The 14,294-nt window shown below is 52.1% G+C and overlaps 1 long non-coding RNA gene across 7 annotated transcripts; it reads left to right on the top strand.

Annotated features, from left to right (window-relative positions):
* The first annotated feature begins 1,216 nt into the window (after positions 1–1,216).
* On the top strand, positions 1,217–13,873 carry LOC136791668 (uncharacterized). 7 transcript variants are annotated; one of them, XR_010834113.1, is made up of 20 exons: positions 1,217–1,542; positions 2,164–2,536; positions 2,677–2,731; positions 3,083–4,529; positions 4,658–4,710; positions 4,810–5,194; positions 5,371–5,458; positions 7,786–7,985; positions 8,087–8,221; positions 8,305–8,355; positions 8,485–8,544; positions 8,647–8,698; positions 9,070–9,161; positions 9,813–10,012; positions 10,122–10,378; positions 10,519–10,573; positions 10,925–12,546; positions 12,623–12,723; positions 12,798–13,030; positions 13,207–13,534. It is a non-coding gene; the product is annotated as an uncharacterized lncRNA (long non-coding RNA). The 7 variants fall into 7 exon arrangements; XR_010834115.1 differs by having other exon boundaries at positions 2,473–2,536; positions 13,207–13,533; XR_010834116.1 differs by lacking the exon at positions 1,217–1,542 and adding an exon at positions 1,551–1,724 and having other exon boundaries at positions 2,473–2,536; positions 13,207–13,533.
* Positions 13,874–14,294: the final 421 nt, after the last annotated feature.

Below are 14,294 nucleotides of genomic sequence, written 5' to 3'. Positions count from 1 at the left end.
GAGGCTTGACCATGTAGGCGCAGTATTACCAAGAGACTGAGCAGGGTCGTATCAGAGTTACCTTTTTCATCTGTAAAGGGTAAGTCTGTGATTAGCCCTGCTGGGGCTGCTGTGTGTGCATGGCTTTTTGGCATTTGTGGAGCTCAGTTGTTTTTTTTGTGTGTGTATGGTATTACTTTTTTTTTTTTTCTTTTGAGAGCCAAATAGTGTGTGCGCTGAGCGTGGTTGGCAGGAGGAGGTGGGGAATTGTCTGGCAGGGGAGCTGTTCAGGACTGGTAGGTTTGGTTTCTAGGAGCGTGCGGCATCCTTCCTGTGCGATGCCACTGATTGTTGGGCAGGAACGTTCCAGCTCGTGTGTCTTAAACAACGTAGCTTGTGCAGTGTGTGTTGTGTGGCCCGGGCAGAGTTTGCCGCGGCGCTGTGAGCGAAGAATCTCAGTTTGAGCTGGTGAGCAGCTGAAGTAAAGGAGCTGGGAAGAGAGAGGTATTGCAGCAGGTACGCTGTGGCTGTGAGGTGCCTCAGGGTGTGCTTTTCTCTTGTCTCTGCAGGGGCTTCATGAAGTCTTGGACAGGGAAATCCCCGTGTCACGGAGCAGTGAGGGAAGGTGAGAGTTTTATCAGCCTGGTGATCCCTTATCTGAAGCGAAGGGAAGACATTCAGGTGTTTCCCTCTGAGGGTCTGAGGTGAGGCTGTTTGGGACAGAGGAGCAATGTGGCAGGTGGTCGCTTGCAAGCACAGCGGTCATTTTGTCCTTCTGTGTTCCCAGGTGGCATGGGTGATGGTGGCCGTTCCTTTCGAGCTTGGATCTAACTTGCAGGTACAGAGGCAAGTGGACTGCTGTTTTGAAACGAAAACATTAAATATGGGGTGACTTCTGTTGTTGAGGGATGGGTGCTAATGCTGTCAGCTGAATGTTTGTCTTCTGACTGTGTTTTCCTTTGTTCAGGCTGAAACGCAGTGTGCAGTACAGGACGTCACGACGCGAGCTACCTCTGGAGTGACTCTGGTGAGTGATGAACAGAGGTAGGTGTTATTTTTGGGGTGCGGTTGTCGCTGCAGTTTTTTTAACTATATCAAATAGAGTAAAATTCCAGTTTCTCTTTTAGAGGTGCTCTAGGAGGCTTCAGAGAATGGGTGGAAGCATCTGCCATGTGGGGTAGGTAAGCGGCTGAGGTAAAGGAGGGGATGAGAGTAACTGTCCTGAGGGTGCAGTGGCTTTTGCTGCTGTGGTTGCTTTCTGTTCTGCTTATCAGGTGCCACAGGCAAGGTGGGCTGTGATAGTCTTTGGAATAGGAGCAAAGCAGGTCACTGGAATGCTGTTTGGTTCCTGAGACAGGAGTTGTAGAGGAGAAAAGCTTTCAATATTCAAAGCTGAGGCAAAAAAAAATAAACCACAGCTGCTGCTTCTCCTCTTTCTACTTTCTTGTGTTTTGCCCCTCCCCTTTCCCAGGTGATTGGCTTTGGGTTCCAGGCAGGGCCTAGTGGTCATTGAGTCACAGGCATCCCATCAGAGAGCTCATTCTGCCTGGGCTGCTCTTTGGGGTAAGTGCTTTGTTTTTCCTTCAGTGAGTTGCAGGTTTCTTTAGGTGGTTAAGAGTCTATGGACTGATGCGTTTCCAAGTAGAGACCGGTACGCCCATCTTTGTGAGGTAACAGCTAGTAGGATCTGTTAGAGTAAACCAATCTAGTAATAGGTGCCTGTATTGCATGCAGCTCTTCTTCAGGTGAGTAATTGTTATAGCATGTTTACGGATATTGTGGCAATCTTACTTTGTGTGTTTGCTTTGTGGTTCTGGGTCCCTTATGATTTCTGCAGAATTAAGGCAAATATTATGAAAGTTATAACCTTGGTGGCAAAGTGATGGAGCAGGGTTTAGGAGATAAGTATCATCGAAGCTCCCTGTGTAAGCATGTGTCTGAAAAGAGCAGCAGTAGGCGTGTAAGGGGTAGTCTTTTTCAGGGTTAGGGACAGTTTGTTATATTTTTGGAGCTTTTGCCTGTGGTTTGTGTGGCTGTAGAGTCTTCAGATGTTGCAGCCTTCTAGTTTTTAAGTGCTTGGAATTCACGTAATAGAGGTGTGCTTAGGAGGTGTTGCCGGCTAACTTGTTTCTGGGAAATGGTGGGGTACGGTTCCTTTTTTTTGAGTTACCTTTTAATCTCTAGGTATATCAAGCCATTTGCATAACTGTCCAGAGGCTTCACAAGGAGCTTCAGTACGCACCCGAAGGGGCTTGACCGCATAAGTGCAGTATTATGGAAAGACTGAGCAGGGTCACTGTTCTCATCTGTAAAGGATAAGTCTGTGATTACCCCTGTTGGGGCTGCTGTGCATTCATGCCCTTTTGGCATTTGTGGACCTGAGGGCGTGTTTTTTTTTTTCTGGCTCTCGTCTCTGTGTTTGAGTCCTCTGCAAGGAGCTGTACTGTTTGCGTGTCCATCACGGATATGACCTTCTCTTTTTGTTTCTTGTAGCCCAGGGCATGGGCACGGACACTTGAATGAGGCACGAGGGTGATGCATCTCCTTGGGATGTTAGGTGAGCGAAGCGGTGGTACTGGGTTGGGGAACATGTGTCTGGGGCTTCTTGGCTGTTGGGGTAGGGGAGGAAAGAAGAGGAGTGGGTATAGACTGTTTTGTGGATTGTCATTTTTGTTTGTTCTTTCTCCTTGGTCTAAGCCACGTGACCTTGGCTCAGTACAGTAAATGGAAGTGCTAAGCCTGGATCGGGAAGGTGAGTGGAGAAAAGTTGGAAAAAGGGCATTGTTTTTGATTTGGTAGTCTATTGGTCCCACCTCTGGGTGACTCCTCTTTTCCGGGGACGAAGAAGATAGTGGGAACTTCCTAGTTGGCCTCTGTGGTCCACCTTGAGGATGGATTGTGACCCCTGAGAATTAAGTCCAGGGGCAAATACTGTGTGTTTGGGGGTGGTTGGCAGGGGAAGGCGGGCAGTTGTCTGGAGTTGGTCTATCTGACTTCAGTAGCAGAGCAGGTCAGTGGACTACTGTTTTGTTTTTGAGGTGGGTGTTTCACTGGAAGAAGTTTGGCTGGTGTGCCAGTGCCCGATGGCACTTTATTTCTGCAGGTGAAGAGGAGCCTCGTGCCGGAAGCAATGTCCTGGCTAGCCTTCGTGTTCCTTGATGAGGATGGAACCTGCCTCCCGTCATTCCCAAGCTAAGTTGTGGGGCAAGTGCTATGTTTGCTTTCGGGTTTTGAATGCACACATAGGGCGAGGGTCTGTGCTTTTAAGTCATTGCTGTGGATGGGGCCTTTTAGGATTGATCACGGTCAGACAGAGTGTGTGGAGGCGTGGGATTCTGTCAGGTAGGGCTTGAGCACGTGCCAGGCAGGGCAGTTCCAGCTTGGTGTCTGTGTTCTGTGTTGTCTGTGCTGTTGCTCCTGGTGCTTGGCAGGCCCTGGGGAAGCCGTCCTGAGGGTGTTGAACACTTGACCTCACTGGAATAATGCTGATGCTCAAACGGAAGCTGAGCATTTCTTGTCTTGCAGTGGGAGCTTAAAGAGATCATTTCTTCTGTGCGTGTAATTTTTTTGTATCAAATGTTTCTTGATGCGATCATCATATGTTACGCGCTCCTCAGGTCTTGATATCCTCATTGCCTTTTTCCACTGGACGGATTAGATGGGCAACTTGTTAGCCACACCAAAGGTCCTAAATGCTTGTTTCATCATCGTAGGGCTGATCTGAGCACTTCTTGTCTTGCAGTCACAGCCTGAAGCGCAGATGTGTTTCAGGTCTTGTGCATCATATTCGGTTTCAGATGGCATCTGTTTCCATCCTCGCTGTTGCGGAAGTCATGTGGGCTTCATCAGGAGCTCTGTCTTGGGAGTTCATTTCCGAAGCATTTTTCTTCTGGGGTTTGCACTCCCCATCCTTCTGGTCTCTTGTCTTGAAGGCAGGCTTTTTATGCCTCCATCATCCCAGTTCTGGCAGTTGCTTCCAGTCGCATGTCGTGACATTTGAGTCTCTCCTTGGGTCTGCTGCAGAGCACCTGTTCTGACTTGCTGTCGCTGTAGGGCTTCCCTCTGGGAGTCCTCTTTTTTTTTTGCGCCTTGTGTTCTGTGTTTTGTTTGTAATGTTTGTAGCGTGCCTGTGTGTGTGTGTGTTTGGCCTGGAGCTGTCCTGCCTGGCAGTTAGTGATGGTAGCTAACAAGGCGGTGTACTAATACATTGTCCGGACTGTTTTGGCAAAGACATCCGGTCTGCCTCTGGGCACGTACTGAAGGGCAGCTGGCACAGAGTCATCTCCGTGGTGTTTGGCAAATGTGGAGGGGGAGACTTGAGCTGCTTGCGAGCAGCTGTTTGCATAGTGCTTGAATAGTGCTAGAGGAGAGGTCTGTCATTGAATCTTGGAAGCTCGCAGATATGGGGTTTTGATTTTTTGTTTGTATTTCGTTCCCCCGCGCAGTAGGAGGGGTAAACCTTAGGAGGAACAGGTCACAGGAAAGAGCTCCTTTTGGAACTGTCAAGGGCTCGGTAGGCAACCCGGTGACTGGCTTGATCTACTTTCCAGGTGCTGAGGCAAGGGGGCTACTGTTTTGAAATGATAAAATTAGCCATGGGGTCCCTTGTGTGGTTGAGGGATGGGTGCTAATGCTGGCATCTGAATGATTATCTTCTGACTGTTTTCATTTGTTAAAGCTGAAACACAGCGTACGACCTGGGACTTCACGACCAGAGCTGGTTTTGGCAAGGTGAGCGATGAACAGATGCAGCAGTTATTTTAGGGGTGCGGTTGTCACTGCAGTTACTTAACTACACAAAATACAGTTAAAGTCCTGTTTATATTCCAGAGGTGTTGTAGCTGGCTTAAGAGAGCAGATGGAAGCATCTGCCTCGAGGGCAGGTGAGGGGGCAGAGTAAGGGAGCAGGTGAGAGTACCTGTCCTAGCTGTGCTGCGGCTTTGGATGCTGCCGCGGCCTATGCTTTTCTTTTTCTTTCGCAGGTGCCTTGCACAGACTCAGAGGGGCCAAGCTGCACTCTGAAGAGCAGCACGAGAAGGGCAGGCTGGTCATGAGTGGGGTTGGAGCAGAATGGCCAAGTTGCGCAAGGTGACTGCGAAGGGTATCCATCTTGCTTTGCAGGTGTCATGGCAGGCTCTACACAGAAGTGGCTGAGGATTTCAGAAGAGGTTACAGAGCATCATGGAGCGGCACGTGCAGTGACGGTTTCCAAACGGTATGGTTGCTTTCTCTTCTGTTGATCAGGTGCCACAGGCAAGGTGGGCTGTGACACTAGTCTTTAGAATCGGAGCAAAGCAGGTCACTGGAATGCCGCGGGGCATCTGAGAAGGGTGTTTTAACAGAAAAAGCTTGTCTGGCATGGCAGCGCTTGATGGCAGTGTGTTTCCACAGGTGAAGAGGTGCCTGAAGCCCCATCCTGTCTAGCCTGCGCACACCTCGCTGAGAAGGAAAGCCGCTTTCCAGTAATTCAGAAAGCCAAGTTACGTCTCGGCCTCAAGCATCTGGGGCGTGTGCCTGTGCTTTTGGGCCTGTCTGTAGCGTTTGGCACCTGCATTAGTACTTGCTTGGCATATGTTTAGGCTTTTGGGGCCTGTGTCTTGGGGGGGTTTGTGGAGCTGCTTGTACACCTTTGGGGCTTGCATCTGGGGGGGGGGATTGGGAGTTGCTTGAACACCTTTGGGGACTGTGTCTGGGGGAGGGGTCAGGGCCTGCATCTGGGGGGGTTGGAAGGTGCTCCTACAATGTAGGGATCTGTATCTGTGGGGATTGGGAGCTGCTTGTACACAGTATGGGCTTGCGTTTGGGGGTGCGTGTTGGGAGCTGCTTGTACACTGCAGGGATCTACATCTGGAGGGGGTTGGGAGCTGCTTGTACACCTTTGGGGCTTGCATCTGGGGGGGGTTGGGAGCTGCTTGTGCACCTTTGGGGCTTGCATCTGGGGGGGGTTGGGAGCTGCTTGTACACCTTTGGGACTTGCATCTGGGGGGGTTGGGAGCTGCTTGTACACTGTTAGGGCCTGCCTTGGGGGGGGTGGGTTGGGGCATGTGCCTTGGGGGTGGGGTTGGGAGCTGCTTCTACGCTGTAGGGGTCTGGGTCTTGGGGGGTTGGGGCTGTGTTTACAGCTTTGGGGCGTGCCTCTGGGGAGGGTGGGGAGTTGCTTGTACACGCTAGGGGCTTCCCTCTATGGGACTTTGGGGCCTGCCTCTGGGGGGGGGGGTTGGGAGCTGCTTGCACACCCTTGGGGCCTGCCTCTGCGGGGGCTTGGTGCCTGCGTCTGGTGAGTGGGGGGGGGGGGGGTTCAGAGCTGGTTGTAGTGTAGGAGCCTGCGTTGGGGGGGGGGGGTGGGAGCTGCTCATACACTGGACGCCTGGGATGGGGGGGAGGTTTGGAGCTGCTTGTGCACCTTTGGGGCTTGCATCTGGGGGGGGTCGGGTGCTGGTTGTACACCTTTGGGGCCTGCCTCTGGGGGGGTGGTTGTGAGCTGCTTGTACACCTTTGGGGCCTGCGTCTGGGGGGGGTGTGAGCTGCTCGTACACTGTTAGGGCCTGCCTTGGGGGGGGCGTTGGGGTATGTGCCTTGGGGGATGGGGTTGGGAGCTGCTTCTATGCTGTAGGGGTCTGGGTCTTGGGGGGTTGGGGCTGTTTGTACACCTTTGGGGTGTGCCTCTGGGGAGGGTGGGGAGTTGCTTGTACACGCTAGGGGCTTCCCTCTATGGGGCTTTGGGGCCTGCCTCTTGGGGGGGGGGGCTTGGGAGCTGCTTGCACACCCTTGGGGCCTGCCTCTGCGGGGGCTTGGTGCCTGCGTCTGGTGAGTGTGTGGGGGGGGTTCAGAGCTGGTTGTAGTGTAGGAGCCTGCGTTGGGGGGGGGTTGGGAGCTGCTCGTACACTGGACGCCTGGGTTGGGGGGGAGGTTTGGAGCTGCTTGTGCACCTTTGGGGCTTGTATGTGGGGGGGGTCGGGTGCTGGTTGTACACCTTTGGGGCCTGCCTCTGGGGAGGGAGGGTGGGGAGTTGCTTGTACACCTTTGGAGCCTGTGTCTGGGGGGGCTTGGGGCCTGCGTCTTGGTGGGGGGGGGTTGGAGCTGGTTGTACACCTTTCGGGCTTGCATCTGGAGGGGGTTGGGGCCTGCCTCTGGGGGGGTGGTTGTGAGCTGCTTGTATACTGTAGGGGCCTGCTTGTACACCTTTGGGGCCTGAGTCTGGGGGGGGGTGGGAGCTGCTTGCACACTGTTAGGGCCTGCCTTGGGGAGGGGGGGGTTGGGAGCTGCTTCTACGCTGTAGGGGTCTGGGTCTTGGGGGGTTGGGGCTGTTTGTACACCTTTGCGGCGTGCCTCTGGGGAGGGCGTCTGGTGTTTGGGGGCTTTTCTGTAGCGTTTGGGGCTTGCATTTTGGCTTTGGGATGTGTCTTGAGCTTCTGGGGCCTAGCTGTAGTGCTTGGGGCCTGCGTCTGGGGCTTTTCTGTAGCATTTTGGTCGCGTGTTTGTGATTTGGGGTCTGTATCCAGGGTTTTGCCTTTTTTGTAGTTTTCAGCTTTGTGTCAGTTTCTTTGTGGGTTGCCTGGGGTTGGGGCAGTTTGGGGTTTGGATCATTGGTCAGTGTCATTAGCATCGGGGGGTTGATATGAAGGGTTAGGGTTGTGGTTAGAGTTGTTAGGGTTAAAGGGAATAAGGATTTTAGGGTAAGGGGATCAAGGTTGTGGGAATAAAAATGTTTTTGCACAGAGTTACATTGTTTAGAGGGAAGGAAGGTGGTATTGAGATATGCTTGCAGTGAGAAGAAAGCTTACCAGACGACCTTGTGAAATGCAGACAACCAGAATCCTTAGAGCAATTGGTTGGAAATCACGGTGTAAGAAACATTACCACCTCAAAGAGGAAAACAGTCAAGGAAAAAAGAAAATTGACTTGTAACAGGCCAGCAGCTGTGTATTTTCAGTGAAGTACCGGATAGATTGTGAACCTGGATTACCCAGTCAATGGGGAAACTGAAGCGAAGAATCTCAGAGCTGGTGAGGAGCTGAAGTAAAGGAGCTGGGAAGAGAGAGGTATTGCAGCAGGTACGCTGTGGCTGTGAGGTGCCTCAGGGTGTGCTTTTCTCTCGTCTCTGCAGGTGCTTGGTGCAGTCTTGGACAGGGAAATCCCTGTGTCACGGAGCAGTGAGGGAAGGTGAGAGTTTTATCAGCCTGGTGATCCCTTATCTGAAGCGAAGGGAAGACATTCAGGTGTTTCCCTCTGAGGGTCTGAGGTGAGGCTGTTTGGGACAGAGGAGCAACGTGGCAGGTGGTCGCTTGCAAGCACAGTGGTCATTTTGTCCCTCTGTGTTCCCAGGTGGCATGGGTGATGGTGGCCGTTCCTTTCGAGCTTGGATCTAACTTGCAGGTACAGAGGCAAGTGGACTGCTGTTTTGAAACGAAAACATTAAATATGGGGTGACTTCTGTTGTTGAGGGATGGGTGCTAATGCTGTCAGCTGAATGTTTGTCTTCTGACTGTGTTTTCCTTTGTTCAGGCTGAAACGCAGTGTGCAGTACAGGACGTCACGACGCGAGCTACCTCTGGAGTGACTCTGGTGAGTGATGAACAGAGGTAGGTGTTATTTTTGGGGTGCGGTTGTCGCTGCAATTTTTTTAACTGCATCAAATAGAGTAAAATTCCAGTTTCTCTTTTGGAGGTGCTCTAGGAGGCTTCAGAGAATGGGTGGAAGCATCTGCCACGTGGGGTAGGTAAGCGGCTGAGGTAAAGGAGGGGATGAGGGTAACTGTCCTGAGGGTGCAGTGGCTTTTGCTGCTCTGGTTGCTTTCTGTTCTGCTTATCAGGTGCCACAGGCAAGGTGGGCTGTGATAGTCCTTGGAATAGGAGCAAAGCAGGTCACTGCAATGCTCTTTGGTTCCTGAGGCAGGTGTTGTAGAGGAGAAAAGCTTTCAATATTCAAAGCTGAAGCCAAAACATGGGGATTGTTGCTTCTAGAAACAACCCAGTTCTCTTGTCTGCACCCTGCATGCTGTTGAGCTAAGCCATATAAATAGATACATAAACCACAGCTGCTGCTTCTCCTCTTTCTACTTTCTTGTGTTTTGCCCCTCCCCTTTCCCAGGTGATTGGCTTTGGGTTCCAGGGAGGTCCTGGTGGTCACTGAGTCACAGGCATCCCATCAGAGAGCTCATTCTGCCTGGGCTGCTCTTTGGGGTAAGTGCTTTGTTTTTCCTTCAGTGAGTTGCAGGTTTCTTTAGGTGGTTAAGAGTCTATGGACTGATGCGTTTCCAAGTAGAGACCGGTACGCCCATCTTTGTGAGGTAACAACTAGTAGGATCTGTTAGAGTAAACCAATCTAGTAATAGGTGCCTGTATTGCATGCAGCTCTTCTTCAGGTGAGTAATTGTTATAGCATGTTTACGGATAGGATGGCAGTGTTACTTTGTGTGTTTGCTTTGTGGTTCTGGGTCCGTTATGATTTTTGCCGAATTGCGGGGCTTACTTGTGAGTCTTTGCCTGTATGTCAAATATTATCAAAGTTACAACCTTGGTGGCAAAGTGATGGAGCAGGGTTTAGGAGATAAGTATCATCGAGGCTCCCTGTGTAAGCATGTGTCTGAAAAGAGCAGCAGTAGGAGTGTAAGGGGTTGTCTTTTTCAGGGTTAGGGACAGTTTGTTATAGTCTTGGAGCTTTTGCCTGTGGTTTGTGTGGCTGTAGAGTCTTTAGACGTTGCAGCCTTCTAGATTTTCAGTGCTTGGAATTCACGTAATAGAGGCGTGCTTAGGAGGTGTTGCTGGCTAACTTGTTTTTGGGAAATGGTGGGGTACGGTTCCTTTTTTTTTGAGTTATCTTTTAATCTCTAGGTATATCAAGTCATTTGCATAACTGCCCAGAGGCTTCACAAGGAGCTTCAGTATGCATCCGAAGGGGCTTGACCGCATAAGTGCAGTATTACGGAGAGACTGAGCAGGGTCACCGTTCTCATCTGTAAAGGAGAAGTCTGTGATTACCCCTGTTGGGGCTGCTGTGCATTCATGGCCTTTTGGTATTTGTGGACCTGAGGGTGTTTTTTTTTTTTTCTGGCTCTCGTCTCTGTGTTTGAGTCCTCTGCAAGGAGCTGTACTGTTTACGTGTCCATCACGGATATGACCTCCTCTTTTTGTTTCTTGTAGCCCAGGGCATGGGCACGGACACTTGAATGAGGCACGAGGGTGAGTGGACGGCAGTGTGGGCCCTGAGTTGGTCAGTGGATTGTGTTAGTCTGCTTTGCCTGTTATGCAGGCTTTGGAAGCACCTTGCGACAGCAGAGTACATCTCCTGCCACGTTCCTGAGGCGCGCCAGGCGTCAGCGGTTCCAGTTCCTGAAATGCTGGAGATGCTCTGAGCACAAGAGGAGCTGGGAGCGTGATGCATCTCCTTGGGATGTTAGGTGAGCGAAGCGGTGGTACTGGGTTGGGGAACGTGGGTCTGGGGCTTCTTGGCTGTTGGGGTAGGGGAGGAAAGAAGAGGAGTGGGTATAGACTGTTTTGTGGATTTTCACGTTTGTTTGTTCTTTCTCCTTGGTCTAAGCTATGTGACCTTGGCTCAGCACAGTAAATGGAAGCGCTAAGCCTGGATCGGGAAGGTGAGTGGAGAAAAGTTGGGAAAAGGGCATTGGTTTTGGTTTGGTAGTCTATTGGTCCCACCTCTGGGTGACTCCTCTTTTCCGGGGACGAAGAAGATAGTGGGGACATCCTAGTTGGCCTCTGTGGTCCACCTTGAGGATGGATTGTGACCCCTGAGAATTAAGTCCAGGGGCAAATACTGTGTGTTTGGGGGTGGTTGGCAGGGGAAGGCGGGCAGTTGTCTGGAGTTGGTCTATCTGACTTCAGTAGCAGAGCAGGTCAGTGGACTACTGTTTTGTTTTTGAGGTGGGTGTTTCACTAGAAGAAGTGTGGCTGGTGTGCCAGTGCCTGATGGCACTTTATTTCTGCAGGTGAAGAGGAGCCTCGTGCCGGAAGCAATGTCCTGGCTAGCCTTCGTGTTCCTTGATGAGGATGGAACCTGCCTCCCATCATTCCCAAGCTAAGTTGCGGGGCAAGTGCTATGTTTGCTTTTGGGTTTTGAACGTACACACAGGGCGAGGGTCTGTGCTTTTAAGTCATTGCTGTGGATGGGGCCTTTTAGGATTGATCACGGTCAGACAGTGTATGGGGGCGTGGGATTCTGTCAGGTAGGGCTTGAGCACGTGCCAGGCAGGGCAGTTCCAGCTTGGTGTCTGTGTTCTGTGTTGTCTGTGCTGTGCTGTCGCTCCTGGTGCTTGGCAGGCCCTGGGGAAGCCTTCCTGAGGGTGTCGAACACTTGACCTCACTGGAATAATGCTGATGCTCAAACGGAAGCTGAGCATTTCTTGTCTTGCAGTGGGAGCTTAAAGAGATCATTTCTTCTGTGCGTGTAATTTTTTTGTATCAAATGTTTCTTGATGCGATCATCATATGTTACGCGCTCCTCAAATCTTGATATCCTCATTGCCTTTTTCCACTGGACAGATTAGATGGGCAACTTGTTAGCCACACCAAAGGTCCTAAATGCTTGTTTCATCATCGTAGGGCTGATCTGAGCACTTCTTGACTTGCAGTCGCAGCTTAAAGCGCAGATGTGTTTCAGGTCTTATGCATCATATTCTGTTTCAGATGGCATCTGTTTCCATCCTCGCTGTTGCGAAAGTCATGTGGGCTTCATCAGGAGCTCTGTCTTGGGAGTTCATTTCCGAAGCATTTTTCTTCTGGGGTTTGCACTCCCCATCCTTCTGGTCTCTTGCCTTGAAGGCAGGCTTTTTATGCCTCCATCATCCCAGTTCTGGCAGTTGCTTCCAGTCGCATGTCGTGACATTTGAATCTCTCCTTGGGTCTGCTGCAGGGCACCTGTTCTGACTTGCTGTCGCTGTATGGCTTCCCTCTGGGAGTCCTTTTTTTGCGCCTTGTGTTCTGTGTTTTGTTCGTAATGTTTGTAGCGTGCCTGTGTGTGTGTTTGGCCTGGAGCTGTCCTGCCTGGCAGTTAGTGATGGTAGCTAACGTGGCGGTGTACTAATACATTGTCTGGACTGTTTTGGCAAAGACATCCGGTCTGCCTCTGGGCACGTACTGAAGGGCAGCTGGCACAGAGTCATCTCTGTGGTGTTTGGCAAATGTGGAGGGGGAGACCTGAGCTGCTTGGGAGCAGCTGTTGGCATAGTGCTTGAATAGTGCTAGAGGAGAGGTCTGTCATTGAATCTTGAAAGCTCGCAGATATGGGGTTTTTATTTTTTGTTTGTATTTCGTTCCCCTCCCCAGTAGGAGGGGTAAACCTCAGGAGGAACAGGTCACAGGAAAGAGCTCCTTTTGGAAATGTCAAGGGCTCGGTAGGCAACCCGGTGACTGGCTTGATCTACTTTCCAGGTGCTGAGGCAAGGGGGCTGCTGTTTTGAAATGATAAAATTAGCCATGGGGTCCCTTGTGTGGTTGAGGGATGGGTGCTAATGCTGGCATCTGAATGATCATTTTCTGACTGTTTTCATTTGTTAAAGCTGAAACACAGCGTACAACCTGGGACTTCACGACCAGAGCTGGTTTTGGCAAGGTGAGCGATGGACAGATGTAGCAGTTATTTTAGGGGTGCGGTTGTCACTGCAGTTACTTAACTACACAAAATACAGTTAAAGTCCTGTTTATATTCCAGAGGTGTTGTAGCTGGCTTAAGAGAGCAGATGGAAGCATCTGCCTCGAGGGCAGGTGAGGGGGCAGAGTAAGGGAGCAGGTGAGAGTACCTGTCCTAGCTGTGCTGCGGCTTTGGATGCTGCCGCGGCCTATGCTTTTCTATTTCTTTCGCAGGTGCCTCGCACAGACTCAGAGGGGCCAAGCTGCACTCTGAAGAGCAGCACGAGAAGGGCAGGCTGGTCGTGAGTGGGGTTGGAGCAGAATGGCCAAGTTGCGCAAGGTGACTGCGAAGGGTATCCATCTTGCTTTGAAGGTGCCCTGGCAGGCTCTACACAGAAGTGGCTGAGGATTTGAGAAGAGGTTACAGAGCATCAAGGAGCGGCACGTGCAGTGACGGTTTCCAAACGGTATGGTTGCTTTCTCTTCTGTTGGTCACGTGCCACAGGCAAGGTGGGCTGTGACACTAGTCTTTAGAATCGGAGCAAAGCAGGTCACTGGAATGCCGCGGGGCATCTGAGAAGGGTGTTTTAACAGAAAAAGCTTGTCTGGCATGGCAGTGCCTGATGGCAGTGTGTTTCCACAGGTGAAGAGGTGCCTGAAGCCCCATCCTGTCTAGCCTGCGCACACCTCGCTGAGAAGGAAAGCCGCTTTCCAGTAATTCAGAAAGCCAAGTTACGTCTCGGCCTCGAGCATCTGGGGCGTGTGCCTGTGCTTTTGGGCCTGTCTGTAGCATTTGGCACCAGCATTAGTACTTTCTTGGCGTATGTTTAGGCATTTGGGGCCTGTGTCTTGGGGGGAGGGTTGAGGCCAGTGTTTTGGGGAGGTGTGGAGCTGCTTGTACACCTTTGGGACTTGCATCTGGGGGGGGTTGGGAGCTGGTTATACACTGCAGGGACTTGCGTTTGGGGGGGGCTGGGGCCTGCCTCTGGGGGGGGGGACAGTGGTTGTGAGCTGCTTGCACACCCTTGGGGCCTGCATCTGTGGGGGCTTGGTGCCTGCGTCTCTGGGGAGCGGGGGGGTTCAGAGTTGGTTGTACAGTATAGGAGTCTGTGTTGGGGGGTTTGGGAGCTGCTCGTACACTGGAAGCCTGGGATGGGGGGGGGAGGTTTGGAGCTGCTTGTACACCTTTGGGGCTTGCATCTGGGGGGGGTCGGGTGCTGGTTGTACACCTTTGGGGCCTGCCTCTGGGGAGGGAGGGTGGGGAGTTGCTTGTACACCTTTGGGGCCTGTGTCTGGGGGGGCTTGGGGCCTGCGTCTTGTCGGGGGGGGGGGGGTGTTGGAGCTGGTTGTACACCTTTCGGGCTTGTGTCTGGAGGGGGTTGGGGCCTGCCTCTGGGGGGGTGGTTGTGAGCTGCTTGTATACTGTAGGGGCCTGCTTGTACACCTTTGGGGCCTGAGTCTGGGGTGTGGGGGCTGGGGCTGGGGCCTGGGGCCTGCATCGGGGTGGGGTGGGGTCCAGTTCATGGGGGGTGGGTTGGGAGCTGCTTGTGGACAGTTGGGGTCTGCATCTGGGTGTGGTTGGGGCCTGCGTCTGGGGGTGGGTTGTGGCCTGCTTGTAGACTTCTGCAGCCTGCGTCTGGTGTTTGGGGGCTTTTCTGTAGCGTTTGGGGCTTGCATTTTGGCTTTGGGATGTGTCTTGAGCTTCTGGGGCCTAGCTGTAGTGCTTGGGGC

Source organism: Anser cygnoides, chromosome 11 (assembly GCF_040182565.1).
Source record: "Anser cygnoides isolate HZ-2024a breed goose chromosome 11, Taihu_goose_T2T_genome, whole genome shotgun sequence".
Lineage (NCBI taxonomy): Eukaryota > Metazoa > Chordata > Aves > Anseriformes > Anatidae > Anser > Anser cygnoides.
The sequence above is the reverse complement of the archived record's forward strand: the minus strand, read 5'-3'. Positions and strand labels throughout refer to the sequence as shown.